General features: G+C 44.3%; 1 protein-coding gene across 14 annotated transcripts in view; it reads left to right on the top strand.

Moving 5' to 3' along the window:
• RNF144A (ring finger protein 144A) overlaps window positions 1–16,265 on the top strand; it is a 133,731-nt gene that overhangs the window by 32,290 nt on the left and 85,176 nt on the right. For 9 of the 14 annotated variants that reach the window (XM_060413809.1, XM_042245756.2, XM_060413810.1 and 6 more), the window contains exon 2: window positions 4,251–4,439. The exons of 3 other annotated variants lie outside the window; for them this stretch is intronic. The gene's annotated coding sequence lies outside the window, so the exon portion shown is untranslated. Of the gene's footprint in view, window positions 1–4,250; window positions 4,440–11,894; window positions 12,010–16,265 lie in introns of those variants that run through there. 2 more of the 14 variants (XM_060413814.1, XM_042245757.2) reach the window with 2 other exon arrangements.

Below are 16,265 nucleotides of genomic sequence, written 5' to 3' on the forward strand. Positions count from 1 at the left end.
GCTCATATGCATGCATGTATGATACAGTTGGTGAAATAATGTCTTTAATGCATATCTCGGTGCCAGGTGGACTTCCTCAGGTTGAGACCTTCATTGTTTGATGTAGCACCTTTGTTCCTATAAAGGAGTGAATTGATTAAATTCATATTGGAATGGCATTGAGATTGCAGAGGAGCGCAGACTGAGGAAACGAGAAGCCTCGTCTTGGGCTGTAGTTTGTCGTCTTTGCTTCCAGTGACAAACAGTAGGGCATTTTACGTTTAATGAGTCCAGAGAGTCACATGGGGGCATCAGGGTTCCTACTGAGTCTGATCTCCTTGAGATCAGGATCTTATCAGCACTTTTTTGGATCATTCCTACCCATCATCTCAGCACAAGGTAGGACTGCTGCAAAACAAGGTTAATATCTGATGAATATTTACTAGACATGTTCTTACTAACAACCAAGTGCATATATTCCTAGTTCTTACCTGGCTCAGACAGTAAAATCGTCTGCCTACAATGTGGGAGACCTGGGTTCGATCCCTGAGTTGGGAAGATACCCCTGGAGAAGGAAATGGCAACCTACTTCAGTACTCTTACCTGGAATATCCCATGGATGGATGGAGGAGCCTGGTAGGCTACAGTCCATGGGGTTGCAAAGAGCTGGACATGACTGAGCGACTTCACTTTCATTTTTCTTTCTGTACATACAGCATAGCACACGAAAACTCACAGGGCTTGTGGGAACCCATCACAACCTGTGCCGCTTTGTAAGCTGAGCTCTGTGGAGGCCTGTGGTTCATACCTGGGCAACTGAGCTGAGGCTGGAGGCGGCCGCCACTTCCGTGACCCGTGTGAAAGAGGAGCTACCACAGGAAATGGGAAACCCCGTGGCGCTCACGCCTGTTTGTGGGGGCCAGACGATGCCAGCACAAAGCCGCCCCCTGAGCGGGGCTCTGGAAAGTTGGCAGGTGTCTCTCCAACCTGCTGGCAGCCGGAAAACACCCGGGCCCCCAGCACAGCCTCTGGGCAGACAGCCCTGCGTTGCAGCCTCTCTTCATAAACCTCCTCCTTGGTTGCCTGTTGTCTCTGTATCAACTTAGCCCGAGCCGTTCTTTCTTGCTGAAGATTATAATTTTATTTACTGGCTCTTTGTACATGGGAAAAATGGCCGAAACTGGTAGTCGAGCAGACTGTTTTGTAGTACCTTTTGTTTGAAGGGTTCAGATTTATGGGGTCGCAAAGAGTCAGACACGACTGAGCGACTGAACTTATCTGAACTAAAAGGCAGAGAAAGGAGGTGCAAAACACAGAACATGTTTTCTGGAGTTGGTACCTTGATGCTTTGGGGTGTAGGAGGAGCTTCCTGCAGGGGAAGGGGCTTGCTCTGTGCAGGGACCAGGCCAGGGGCAAGGGTCACTCAGAACTCTTAGCCTCCATATCGAAGGCTATAGACTTCGGGAGCTGGTCTGGAGCGTTGGGGGAGAACTCCCTTGCTCCAGCCTCACGTGGGCCAAACTTGTTACTTAGGAAAAGCGCAGGGAGGGAGGGCTGGCTCCCAAGGAGATGTGGGTCTGTCCACTGGGATGTATCTCAGGTCTGCTGGGGGTTTAGTCACTCTTGTGACCCCTTGGACTGTAGCCCACTACTACTCTTTTTAAACAGAAGTTTCCTGGAGATGTAATTCATGTAGTATAAAATTCACCATTTTGAAGTGTACAATTCAGGGATTTTCAGGATACTCCTAGAGTTGTACAAGTGTCACGCCCATTCCTGTGCCAGAAGTTTCAGTTCCCTCCCAAACCCCAGTCCAGCAGCCGTCCCTGCTTACTCTTGCGTGCCCCAGGCCCCCTGGATACCATCAGTCTACTTTCTGTCTCTCTGGATTTGCCCGTTCTGGACATTTCATATATACATTTTCTTGCATTTTGCAGCCTTTTTGCTTGACTTTCTTTTCTTTTTACTTAGCATGATGCATTCATGTGTGTTTAGTTGCTAAGTCGTGTCCAACTCTTTGCAACCCTGTGGACTGTAGTCTGCCAGGCTCCTCCATCTGTGGGATTTCCCGGGCAAGAACACTGGAGTGGGTTACCATTTTCTTCTCTAGGAGACCTTCCTGACCCAGAGATTGAACCCAGCCCTCCCGCATTGTAGGCAGATTCTTTACCGCTGAGCCGCCTGGGATGTGCTCATAGTTCCTCCTTATTGTAGCACAACTCCATGTGTGGGCAAACCACATTCCCCAGTGGATGGACATTTGGCTGGTTTCCACTTAGTGACTTTTAGTGATGCTGCTGCGAACATTCACATATAGGTGTTTGTGCGGACGTTTGTTTTCCATCCTCGTGGGTGCATACCTAGGTGTGAAATTGCTGGGTTATACGTGACTCTGTGTTTCACACTTTGAGAAACTGCCAATTTCTCAAAGCGGCTGTAGCACTACTTTCCCAGTAGTAACGTGTAATGTAAGGGTTCAGAATTCTCCACATTTGCGCCTACACTTGTTGTCTTCTGTCTTTGATTCTAGTCATCCTAGTGGATATGACGTGATATCTCATTTGATTTGCCTTTCCTAAGCTAAACAATCATGTTGAACATTTTTTAAATGTGCTTGTTGGCCATTTGGATAACTTTTTTTGGAGAAATGTCTATTTACATCTTTTGCCCATTATTTATTTGGGTTATTTCTCTTTTTATTGTTGATTTGAATGTGTTCATTATATACTTTGGATACAACATCTTTATCAGATATGTATAACGTCTATATCAGATAGATGGATTTGTGTATATTTTCTCCCCCTTCTGTGGGTTGATTTTACTTTATTGATGGTTGTCAGTAGTACACAAAATTTTAAAATTTTGATTGCGTTCCAACTTACCTCTTTTTCTTTTGTTGTGTGTACTTTTGGAGATATATCTAAGAAACTAGCGTGTAAAGATTACAAAGATTTACTGCTATGATTTCTTCCAGGAGTTTTGTAATTTTCTGTTCTTACATTTAGGTCTGTGATCCATTTTGAGTTAATTTTTGTGGAAGGTATGAGGTCTGTGTAGAGACTCATTTTTTGAATGTCAGTACTATTTTTTGAGAAGCTATCATTTATTCTCTGGATTGTCATGGCACTTTTGTCAAAAATCAGTTAAACAAATATGTGGGTATATTTCTGAATGTCAGTTCTAAGCCATTTTCCTTTTCTATGTGTCCTTATACAACTATTGCACTATCTTGATTATGGTAGCTTTTCTTTTTTTTAAATTTTTGACATCAGTAAATGTGAATTCTCCAACATTGCTTTTCCTTTTTAAGGTTGTTTTGTCTTTATGTGTCTTGGATTTCAATATGAATTTTAGGAACAACTTGTCAATTTTTGTAAAAAAGAAAGCTGAGATTTTAACAGAGATTGCATTGAACCTGAAGGTCAATTTGGGAAGTATTGCTGTCTTAATGATTTTGTCTTTAATCCTTGAGCACAGGATGTCTATTTACTTAGTTTTTCATTTCTTGTAATGATGTTTTGGTAATTTTCAACATATAAATATTGTATAGCTTGTGGAATTTATAAGTGTTTTGCTCTCTGATGCTGTTCTGAAATGGGTCTGCTTCGACAGCGTGTGTTCGGTGTCCATTGCACCCATTTCTGCCATTTGATTGGAGTGTTTAGACTATTTAGTGTAATTACTGATGAGATAGGATTTATGCCTGCCGTTTCGCTGTTTTTCCCTATGGATCTGTGTCATTTGCGTTTCTTTATTCCCCTGTTTTGCCTCCTTTAGCGTTAGTTTCTAATCTGCCTTTTTAATTCTGTAGTCCATTCTTGATTCATTTTTCAGTTATCTCCTTAGTAGTTTCACTGGGAACTGCAGTTCATGTAGTCTTGCTTTATGTTGCTATTCTGTGGACCTAAACCTCTCCCTGTAGGAGTCCAGTTGGGGCAAACCTGTATGGGTGTGATTGGGAAAGGAGGGAGGTGGAAAGGAAGACCAGGGACACTTTGTCATCTGAAAATTGTCTGTGGTGGTAAACGTATCTGTTAGCCTCCTGGTGGAGTTTGGTTACTTACCCCATAAGCCTCAGCCCCTCTTCCAGTGAACTGTAATGCTTTCATAGATTAATCTGCCTAGACTTTAGTGGTTATTTCACAGGCTTTCCCTCTTGGATTGGAGACTGGAAAGGCTGATGCCGGGAGGGTGCTGAGTGGGCATGCTGATGTTTGCCGCCCCCGCCGAGACCTGCTCACTAAGCTCCTGCACCCTTCTCCTGTCCCCAGGTGGTCGGCATTCGGCGGAGTCTGGTGTTCTCCCCTTCCCCTAGGTCTACAGGGACCCCAGTGCCAGAGGCCTCCTCCCCCTTCTCCAGGAGGGCATCCTGCCATGAAAGGGCGAGCCAGCTGAGCCTCTGGGGACCCTGGAATTTGGCCAGAAGACCGTTCCTCTCCTCCCATCAGGACGTTTCAGAGGTAACTTTGAATTTGGAAAAGGAAAGCTTGAAAACCTTCATTTATGTCTTTTAGGTGGAATCTCAGGCAGTTGTTGGGAAAGACCCCAAATGAGTTTTTCTAAACTTAAAAACCATACCATGTAAGCTGTTGCCTAGTTTGCTTCTCCTTAATGAATTTTGAGGATGGTCCTTAGCATATTATGTTAGTGATTATAGTAATTAATATTTTACGAAGATTTCCACCCAAGTCCTCATTTACTGCCTTTAACAATTTCATGAGGTTGATATTGCCAGTCTGGTTTTGTGGACTGGGAAACAGGTTTAGAAGATCAAAGCGGTGTCTCTAGGGTTTCCATGATTCATGGATTCACCTAGAAGAGATGGACTGAGCCACTCGCGTTGTGCCCGGTTCTGCTCCGACCCTTCTGCTTTCTTGGAAATTCCAGGACGGCAGGATATGAGTGGAAGGCGAGGGTGGGGACAGGCACCGAGAGACAGACCGTGTCTGCTCCACTGTGTGAGGGAGTGAATTTTATGTCTCATTCCCAGGCGTAAGTGTTGTGGAGAAAATAAAAAGCTACCAGCTCTAGAGGGGTGGAGTTTTAAATGGAGTGCTCTGGGAGGCCTTGTTAAACAGCTGACATTTGAACAGGGATTTAAGGAACTATGGGATTTTGCCAACAAAGGTCCATCTAGTCAAGGCTATGGTTTTCCTGTGGTCATGTATGGATGTGAGAGTTGGACATCAAGAAAGCTGAGCGCCAAAGAATTGATCCTTTTGAACTGTGGTGTTGGAAAAGACTCTTGAGAGTCCCTTGGACTGCAAGGAGATCCAACCAGTCCATCCTACAGGAGATCAGTTCTGAATGTTCATTGGAAGGACTGATGTTGAAGCTGAAACTCCAATACTTTGGCCACCTGATGTGAAGAACTGACTCATTTGAAAAGACCCTGATGCTGGGAAAGATTGAAGGTGAGAGGAAAAGGAGATGACAGAGGATGAGATGGTTGGATGGCTCAATGGGCATGAGTTTGAGTAAACTCGGGAAATTGGTGATGGACAGGGAGACTTGGTGTGGTGTAGTCCATGGGGTCGCAAAGAGTCAGACATGACTGAGCAACTCAACTGAACTGAACTGGGAATTAGCCAGTTAGCATCTGGGACAAGAGAATTGCAGTTAGAAGAAGACGTGTGTGTAAAGGCCCAGAGTCCAGGAACACTGAGGCAGGGGGGCTGGCGGGGAACCAGCCTAGAGCTGTGAGTGGGGTGGTCAGGAGACAGTGGAGAACTGACCATGTTTTAGCATCGTAGACCATTAGAGGAATTCTAGGTTTGAAAATCAGTGCAGGGGTTTAAGCAGAGAAGGGACAGGATCTGTTTTAATCGGCTCATTCTGGCACTGATAAAGGATGGGGGAAGACCAGGAGACCACTTAGAGGTCATTAGAGAAATCCATTGTAGTAATTCCAGCAAGAGATAATTCAGTGGTCTGCTCCATTGGTAGCCGTGAGAAGCAGGAAGTGGTCGAATTCTGGATATATTTTGGAGAAAGAGCCCTTAAGGTGTCTTGGCAGAATGGATGTAAGGCTTGAGAAGAAGGGAAAGTCCATCATGATAGCAAAATTTTTAGCTTGCATAACTGGAGAGTTGTCACCAACTGAGATGGGAAACTCCGCCAGGGTGGTGGCAAGGGTGTGATGCCACAAGGGGTTCGATTTTGAACAGATTGCGTTTGAGATTATAAGACCCCCAAATGGAGAGGCTGAGTGACAGGTATATCCAGATCTGGTAGTTGAAGACAGTGGTCTGAGCTGGAGATAAAACGGAGGTCTTTGGTCTGTGGTTGTTAAAGGAATAAGGTCAGGTGAGATCCTGGGGATAGAAGAGTTTTCAAGATTGGTCCTGGGACTTTCCAGCTTTTGGAGCACCATGAAGCAACCCCCAGGCAGATAGGGGGAAATCCAGGGGTGAGTCTTCCTGAAAACCACATGCAATAATTTCAGAAGGAGGGAATGATGAGCTGTGCCCAGTGTGTGGACAGGCCAAGTGAGGTGGAGACGGAGAACTGACTCTTGAACCAGGGCCATGTGGGCCATTGATGGCTTCAGTAAAAACCGCAAAATGTCATGTGGGTCTGGTGGCTATGGCAACCAAGGCCAAGGAGAGTGGGCTTGAAGGGAAAGATGGAGGGAAGAATCTGAGACAGAGATTGTTGGCAACAGTTTGGAGGAGGTTTGCTGCCAGGGGGAGCAGAATATGGGGTGGTATCTGGTGGGGCAAGTCAGGCTGAGAGAATTGTTTTTAGTTACGATGCATTAGCTTTATTTATACATCCGTGGGGATGGTCTAGTAGAGAGGAAAAAATGTTAATACAGGACAGAGGGTTGCTGGGACTATGTCTTGAGTAGGTGAAGGAGGTTTGTTTGTGTACAGGTGGGGTTGTTTAGAGAGGAACACAGATAGTTACTGGGGGGGGATGGACTACATGACCGACACGTGTGGCGCTCAGAAGAGGCATTTTCTTGTGATTGCTTCTATTTTCTTTGTGAAATTGGAAGTGAAGTCTTCAGTTGAGACTTCCATGGTGCAAGAGGTCTTGTTAGTTTGGGGGAAAAGGGAAAGAGTGAGGAGACCTCCAGGGAGAGGCAGATGCGGCATGATCCCCTGGTATGAATCTACCTGGAGCTCATGGCCACAGATGGAAAGACCCCCATCCGTGTGATTGTGTGTTTATCTAGACAGTTCAGCTGGGGACTTGAAAGCATGCACAGTAGCTTCCCTGGTAGCTGAGTTGGTAAAGAATCTACCTGCAATGCAGGAGACCCCGGTTTGATTCCTGGGTTGGGAAGATCCTCTGGAGAAGGGATAGGCTACCCGCTCGGGTATTCTTGAGCTTCCCTTGTGGCTCAGACGGTAAAGAATCCTCCTGCAATGAGGAAGACCTGGGTTAGATCCCTGGTTTGGGAAGATCCCCTGGAGGAGCTTATGGCAGCTGACTTCAGTCTTCTTGCCTGGAGAATCCCATGGACAAAGAAGCCTGGCAGGCTACAGTCCATGGGGTTGCAAAGAGTCAGACACGACTGAGCAACTAAGCACACAGTAGCTCAAGACTTGAAATATCAAGATCTGTGAGTCTGTTTCTCTTTTGTAAAAAGGTTCATTTGTATCATTTTAAAATTAGATCCCACATATAAGTGATATCATGTGTTATTTGTCTTTGTGTGACTCACTTCACTTAGTATGATAATTTTTAGGTTCATACGCACTCGTATATATAAAACAGATAATGAACAAAGGCCTACAGTATAGCAAAGGGAACTCTACTCAGTATTTTCTAATAAGCTATATGGGAAAAGACTCTGAAAAAGATTGGATATATATATATATATATATACATATATATATATATGTATAACACTGATTCATTTTACTTTGCACCGGAAACTAATACAACACTGTAAATTAAAGATAGTCCAATAAAAAATTTAAAAAAAGAATATTGTTTGGCTGAGCAGAGGGGCAAAATGAAAGAAAGGACTGCCTGAACAACAGTGTCTGCAGGAGAGAGATGACCCAGGTCACTGGGAGGTTACCATGTAACCTCCTTGAGAAAGCATGTAGGTCTCGAGGAGGAGGTCAGGCTGGGTGATGGATGGCTGGAGGGGCAGGGGAAGGACCAGTGCTGTCTGTACCGGGACACTGGAGGGCTTGGCTGGGAAGACAGGAGCAGTGGGCTGTCAGTGTGCCTGGACCTGGGGATATGGGGCACTTTCAGTTCCATTCAGTCGCTCAGTCGTGTCTGATTCTGCGACCTCATGGACGGCAATACGCCAGGCTTCCCTGTCCATCTCCAACTCCCTGAGTTGCTCAAACTCTTGTCCATCAAGTCAGTGATGCCATCCAACCGTCTCATCCTCTGTCATCCCCTTCTCCTCCTGCCCTCAGTCTTTCTCAGCATCAAGGTCTTTTCCAATGAGTCAGTTCTTCGCATCAGGTGGCAAAAGTATTGGAGCTTCAGTTTCAGCATTAGTCCTTCCAATGAACATTCAGGACTGATTTCCTTTAGGATGGACTGGTTGGATCTCTTTGCAGTCCAAGGGACTCTCAAGAGTCAAGGGACTCTCAAGAGTAATCTCCAATACCACAGTTCAAAAGCATCAATTCTTCGGTGCTTAGCTTTCTTTATGGTCCAACTCTCACATCCATATACGACTACTAGAAAAACCATAGCTTTGACTAAACAAACCTTTGTCAGCAAAGTAATGCCTCTGCTTTTTAATATGCTGTCTAGGTTGGTCATAACTTTTCTTCCAGAGAGCAAGTGTCTTTTAATTTCATGGCTGCAGTCACCATCTAAAGTGACTTTGGAGACCAAGAAAATAAAGTCTCTCACTGTTTCCATTCTTTTTCCATCTATTTGCCATGAAGTGATGGGACTGCATGTCATGATCTTCGTTTTTTGAATGTTGAGTTTTAAGCCAGCTTTTTCACTCTCCTCTCTCACTTTCATCAAGAGGCCCTTTAATTCTGCCATAAGGGTAGTGTCATTTGCATATCTGAGGTTATTGATATTTTTCCCAGCAATCTTGATTCCAGCTTGTACTTTATCCAGCCCAGCATTTCCTATGATGTACTCTATGTATATGTTAATGAGCAGGGTGACAATATCCAGCCTTGATGTACTTCTTTCCCAATTTGGAAGTAGTCCGTTGTTCCATGTCCAGTTCTAACTGTTGCTTCTTGACCTGCATACAGATTTCTCAGGAATACCTGGTATTCCCATCTCTTTAAGACTTTTCCAGTTTGTTGTAATCCACACAGTCAAAGCCATTAACATAGTCAATAAAGCAGAAGTAGATGATTTTCTGGAACTCTCTTGGTTTTTCTATAACCCAACAGATGTTGGCAATTTGATCCCTCTGGTTCGTCTGCCTTTTCTAAATCCAGCTTGAACTCTAGAAATTCTCAGTTCATGTACTGCTGAAGCCTGTCTGGGAAAATTTTGAGCATTACTTTGCTAGCATGTGAGATGAGTGCAATTGTGCTGTAGTTTGAGCATTCTTTGGCATTGCTTTTCTTTGGGATTGGAATGAAAACTGACCTTTTCCAGTCCTGTGGCCACTGCTGAGTTTTCCAAATTTGCTGACATATTGAATGCAGCACTTTTGCAGCATCTTCTTTTAGGATTTGAAATAGCTCGGTTGGAATTCCACCACCTCCACTAGCTTTGTTCATAGTGATGTTTCCTAAGGCCCACTTGATTTCTCATCCAGGATGTCTGGCTCTAGGTGAGTGATCACACCACTGTGATTATCTGGGTCATGAAGATGTTTTTTGTACAGTTCTTCTGTGTATCCTTGCCACCTCTTCTTAATATCTTCTGCTTCTGTTAGGTCCATACCGTTTCTGTCTTTTGTTGTGCCCATCTTTGCATGAAATGTTCCTTTGATATCTAATTTTCTTGAAGAGATCTCAAGAGTCTTTCCCTTTTTATTGTTTTCCTGTTTCTTTGCATTGATCACTTACAAAAGTTTTCTTATCTCTCCTTGCTATTCTTTGGAACTCTGCATGGAGATTGATACAGCTTTCCTTTTCTCCTTTGCCTTTTGCTTCTCTTCTTTTCTCAGCTATTTTTGAGGTCTCCTCAGACAACCGTTCTGCCTTTTTGCATCTCTTTCATGGGGATGGTTTTGATCACCACCTCCTGTGCAATGTTATGTTCCTGTGTCCCTAGTTCTTCAGGCACTCTGTCTATCAAATCTAATTCCTTGAACCTATTTGTCACTTCCACTGTATAATCATAAAGGATTTGATTTAGGTCATATCATGGTTTTCCCTTGTGGCTCAGCTGGTAAAGAAATCCACCTGCAATGTGGGAGACCTGGGTTTGATCCCTGGGTTGGGAAGATCCCCTGAAGAAGGGAAAGGCTACCTACTCTACTCTTCTGACCTGGAGAATTCCATGGACTGTGTAGTCCATAGGGTCGCAGAGAGTCAGACACGATTGAGCGACTTTTCACTCACACTCCTGATTGATCTATTGGTTTTCCCTACTTTCTTCATTTTAAGTCTAAATTTTGCAGTAAGGAGTTCATGATCTGAACCACAGTCAACTCCCAGTCTTGTTTTTGCTGACTGTATAGAACTTCTCCATCTTCGGCTGCAAAGAATATAATCAATCTGAACTTGGCAATCTGGTGACGTCCATGTGTATATTCATCTCGTGTTGTTGGGGCAGTTTAGGGAAGCTAAATTCCAACATTCTCTCCCCGACAGCCTTAAGTCCTCATCAGCTTGCCTTGCCTTTTCACCTCCTGCACTTTATTTTTTAATTTTTTTGGCAAGCAGCATGTTTGTTCCCCGACCAGGGATTGAAGCCTCAGTGAGAGTGTGGAGTCCTAACCATTAGGCCAGACTTGTCACCTGCACTCTCAAAGGGCCCACTTGAAAATCCCTGTTGAATCCCTGACCGTGTACCACTTACTGACATTACCAGCGTTTCTCCAGTAATCCTGGGAATCTGTTGCTAATTTCTCACTGACACATTTTTTTTTTGCTGAGGCTGAGGGAGGTCTCCAGCCGGCTCATAAGCACTGCAAAGAAACAGGAAGTGTGATGAGTGACATTTCAAGCACAGCCCCCCACTTCTTCACAGGCCTTGGGTACTGAATGAGTGTGTGTGTGAGTGTGTGTGTGCATTTTGACCTCAGCTACAATGGTTTAGGGTTATTGCAGCTTTCTCTGCAGCACCCTGACTGGTTCAGACACAGTCTCCCCAGGTATGAGGGGAACGTGAACGCACCCTGGGAAAGAACGCATTGTGAAGCAGAGTGGACTTGTGCTTTCTCCCTGCATCGGCCCACTCCCACCTCCCAGGACTCTATGTTTGGGAATCAGTCTCCAGCAAATTCCAAGAACTGAAATGGCTTCATAGTCACAAAAAGATTCGTGTGGAAGAAGCCCAAATACCAGAAAATGACATTCCAGCACAGGCAAAGCTATTTTAAATGTTTAGGGTTTATAAAGAGAAACAGCCTTCAGAGGATATAAACCACCCCCAGGTCTCACTTCTGTGATTGAAGTAGCTAAATCTGAAACAAGAGTTTTTTTCCTTTTCCTATCCCCCTCTCCCCACCCCCAATTGGAGAATGTCATCGATAAGAAAAGAAATCTTCTGTAAAGAAAGTTTAGCTGAGCCTTGGCCTTAACGCAGCCTTGGGAACGGCCAGCATTCCGAGAGCTGCAGCTGGGACACGGGGCTCAGTCTTGGCTGGTGAAGCTTTAAGGCAAAGGTCGCTAAAACACTAACTAGAATCGAAAATATCAATACCCGGCTTTAGTTCTCATGGTTTCAGAGTGGCTGAGGCGGTTAGGCCAGCAGTATTTTTAGAAATAGAAACACGTAAAGATGCTCCTCTGAGATCCCGTGGCTGTGGGTCTCGGTAAAAGAAATCGTAACGGTGTCACATTTTCGACGTTTGTCTCCATTGCAGTTTCTTGGGCTTTTGCTGTCATTGTTCTTGTTCTCTTTGTTTTGAGAGCTACACGTGCTGTTGTCGAGGTTGTGCTGTCAAGTCAGCATTTGCTGGTAAGTCTGCTAAGCATCCTCACTGTCTGCATGTCCCAGGGCCCAGCGGCAGCGAGGACCTCAGTGCCAGGATGCTGTGAGTTTCTCTGGACATCCGGGCAGCAGACAGCTGATGAGCATCTATTGTGTGCAAGGTCCCAGAGGGATGGAGGAGGAGCCGTGGGTGGGTTTTCTGCTCTGACGTTTTCCTTTGATGCAGGCTAGACAGCAGGTGTGGGATGCCAGTTCCCAAAACTTTAGTGCAGGATGGAGCAGAACTGAGACTGTGAGAAAGAGGTGCTGAGTACTAGGTCCCTTCACGGCTGAAGGGATGTGTCTTGAGTGGAGAGAAGGGAGGGACAGAGGGCAGAAGGCAGTAATTAGGGCCCCTCGGGCGGACCCTGCACGGCTGGATTAGACCCCCTGCTGTGGCTGGTCTGGAACCATCAGGATTTGTTAGCATCTTACTAAGTCACTTCAGTCGTGTTCGACTCTGTGCGACCCCATAGACAGAAGCCCACTAGGCTCCTCTGTCCCTGAGATTCTCCAGGCAAGAACACTGGAGTGGGTTGCCGTTTCCTTCTCCAATACATGAAAGTGAAAAGTGAAAGAGAAGTCGCTCAGTTGTGTCCAACCCTTAGCGACCCCATGGACTGCAGCCTACCAGGCTCCTTTGTCCATGGGATTTTCCAGGCAAGAATATTGAAGTGGGTTGCCATTGCCTTCTCTGCTGTTAGCATAGTGATAGAATTTTTTTGAAGTAATTTGGACAGATTCATTGGCCACTGTTGCAAAGAAAAGATGGGAAACAGGGAATAATGGAATTTTTTTCCCCTCCTCAATTCAAAAAGTGCACAGTGAGTGTGTGTACAGTCGTTCAGTTGTGTCCAGCTCTTTGTGACCCCGTGGACAGCAGCCTGCCAGGCTCCCTGGTCCATGGGATTTTCCAGGCAAGGATAGTGGAGTGGGTTGCCATTTCTTCCTGCATACAGTACTTTTTTTTTCTTTCTTTTTTTAATTACCCAAAGCTTAACAAGCCCTTTTACCAAAGAAATACCATCCTTTATGATACTTTATGGTTTCTGCTACAGTTAACATGCTTGATTAATGTCAGTGAGGAAATCTTTAGTATCTGGTCATTATCATTTATTGAAAACTGCATAACATAATTGACTTACCTCAATCTCATTTTAGTCCTGAATTTACTTATTTTAGTGGCTAATTTTATGAGCGAATTCCATAATTTATTCTATGTATCAACTATGTATAAACACACTTATCTGAATTTAAAATAAGGTAAAATCTTCCTGATAGAAAGGAATTCTTATCGGTTCATTGGCTTAACAGTGAAAACCGTTCTCATCTGTTAAACTATTGGAAGGAGATAAATATGCAAATAATATGGACAAACATATAATTGAAACACGGTTATGATAAAATGATGTGTTAAGGTATTTTCTGAGGAGAGGTGCATTGAAGTGAATATATTTTTTCTGAAATTTTTTCCTGAATGTGTTGGTTTAAACCAGAGGCCTGTATAGTCACCATTTATATGTTAACCCTTAGATCTTACTCATCTTATAACTGAAAGCTTTCACACTTTTACCAACCGCTCCCTATTTCCCCCACCCGCCCTGCACTTGACAGCCACCTTTCTTCTCTCTGTTTCTATGAGTTTTCCTTTTTTTTTTTTTTTTTTTCAGATTTTAATATAAGTGATACCATGTGGTCTGGTTTATTTCACCTGCATAATGCCACCAGTTCATCCATGTTGCAAATGTCAGGACTTCCTCTCTTTTTAAGGCTGAATAATAATCCATTGTATTTATACCATATATATGCCACATATATATATATTTATCCATTCTTCTGTCAACAGACACTGAGGTTGTTTCTAACATCTTGCCTCCGGAGGGTAGAATTACACTGAACGTGAGACTTCAGTTATCTCTTTGAGTTAATGATTTTGTTTCCTTCAGATGTAAACCCAGAAATGGGATTGCTGGATCATGTTGCTATATTTTTAATAATCTGAGGACCCTCCATACTGTTTTCCACAGGGCCTGTTCCAGTTTACACTTTCCATCATCAGTGTCCAACGGTACCCTCTTCTCTACCCCCTTGTCAGCATTTATCTCTTGTCTCTGATAACAGACATTCTAACAGGTGTGAGGTGACATCTTGTGGTTTGATTTGCCTTTCCATGATACGTAGTGCTGTTGAGCATATATCTTCATCTACCTGTCGGCCATTTGTAAAAATATCTGTTTAAGTTCTTTGCCCATTTCAAAATTGGATTATTTGTACTTTTACTATTGAGTGATATGAGTTCTTTCTATATTTTGAATGTTAACCCCTTATCAGATAGGGGGGGGTTACAAATATTTTTTTCCCATACTACAAGTTGCCTTTTCATTTTGTTGATGATTTCTTTGCCATGCAGAAACTTTTAGGATTTTTACTATGTTCTATTGAATTGTGTGTCTGTTTTATGCCAATACTATACTGTTTTAATTACTGTAGCTTCATCATATAGTTTGAAATCAGGACGTGTTCAGCTTCATTCTTCTTTCTCAGGATTGCTTTAGTTATTCATGGATATTTAAAAGAATAAGTGATACAGTAGAAATTACACTTCTTTCAACTGTTGCTACTTTATTTTAAAAAGACAGTGTTTTCAGTATGCCAGAAGTTGTATCTTCTGCAACTATTTAAAATTCTTCTATAATTTTATGACAACTGAGGAATGTGTTAAAGTCCTGTGTACTTGTAAAAAGTTATTGTTGGCTGTAGCTCAGTTCCTCCCTATGAAATCCAGAAAATCTCTCCTTTGGGGCACCTAGAGTAGATTCAAAGCTCTGTGTTGTGGTGGGAAGAGGTGGACACAGGGAGTCAGAAGGCAGGTCCAGGCCCAGCTTCACCCCTTCCTGCCTAGGAGCTGGGGAAAGTGAAGGTGAAGTCGCTCAATCCTGTCCTACTCTTTGTGATCCCATAGACTGTAGCCCACCAGGCTTCTCCATCCACGGAATTTTCCAGGCAAGAGTACTGGAGTGGGTTGCCAGGGGATCCTCCCGACTCAGGGATTGAACCCGGGTCTCCTGCATTGCAGGCAGATGCTTTACCATCTGAGCCACCAGGAAATTGGAGCTGGGGAAAGTCACTGGCATCTCAGAGCCTGGATTTCTTCTTTGTTAAAATGGGAATGACAGCAGTGCCTCCCTACCTACCTGGAAGTCCCAGCTGTGCCAGAAGGGTGGGCACGATTCTCATGATGTGTAAACAACATTCAGCTATTCGTTACTGATCAGAAACCAAATGCAAATGGAATGACCACCTGCAGCCTCCTCTGGGACCTATGGGGGGGTGTGGAGAGGGCAGACCTTGGGAGCACAGAAGATGCAAACAAGATGACAGGAAGCACCCTGCACACAGCTGTGAGGAGGGCCAAGCGTTCCATGGTCATGTGCCTTCTGTGCTCAGGGGAGGGATGGTCCGGTTACTAGGGAGGGCTGTAGGAATTTGGAGGATGGGACTGAGGGATGCCTTCCAGCACAGCAGAAAGAAGCCATAACCTTGATTTATTCTCGGGTTCCTGAAGCCACTGTCCACGTGTCTAGGGAGAGATGAAATAGCAAAGGATGTCTGCTCACAGCTGTCGTTGGTGTAGGCCTTGGAGTTTATACTTGAACCTCCACGTGCACTGTGTACTGATCGCTTACGTAACTCTCCCGTGATGATAGCTGCTGTTGTTCCTGTGGTCCAGCTGAGAAAACTAAGACCAAAAGCGACTTCAGGATGATGCAGCTGGGAAATGGTGGAGCCCAGCTAACCCAGCGCACCCAGCTTCCACATCTCACTTGACCTTTCTGCCTGGAAAGAAGGTTTTGGATGGGAGGAATAGGAAGTCTTGGAAAAGAGCTTGGTTAAAAATGGACATTATTTAGGTTTGCGAGACATCTACAAGCAAGAAGTTGGTGGCAGTGGGATGGTGTCCTCTCTGGGTGTTGGAGTTTTAAAAGAGCCTCTTTAACAAAGAATGGTTGGCCTGTGCTTTATGGAAATCTAAAGATATCACTACCCAGCTGAGGGAAGGGCCATATATATTGAACTTGATGAATTATTTGCAGAGTTCAGGACCATCACTCTAAATTCATTAGTGGGCAGGATTAGTGTGGGGAGGGATGAGGCTGACATGAGGCCAGCGGGCTCTGGGGCAGCCATCCCTAGATGTGTTAGGAAGTGTCGGCCCTACCAGATACTTTGCAAGGTACTTTGTA

Source organism: Ovis aries, chromosome 3, assembly GCF_016772045.2.
Source record: "Ovis aries strain OAR_USU_Benz2616 breed Rambouillet chromosome 3, ARS-UI_Ramb_v3.0, whole genome shotgun sequence".
Taxonomy (NCBI): domain Eukaryota; kingdom Metazoa; phylum Chordata; class Mammalia; order Artiodactyla; family Bovidae; genus Ovis; species Ovis aries.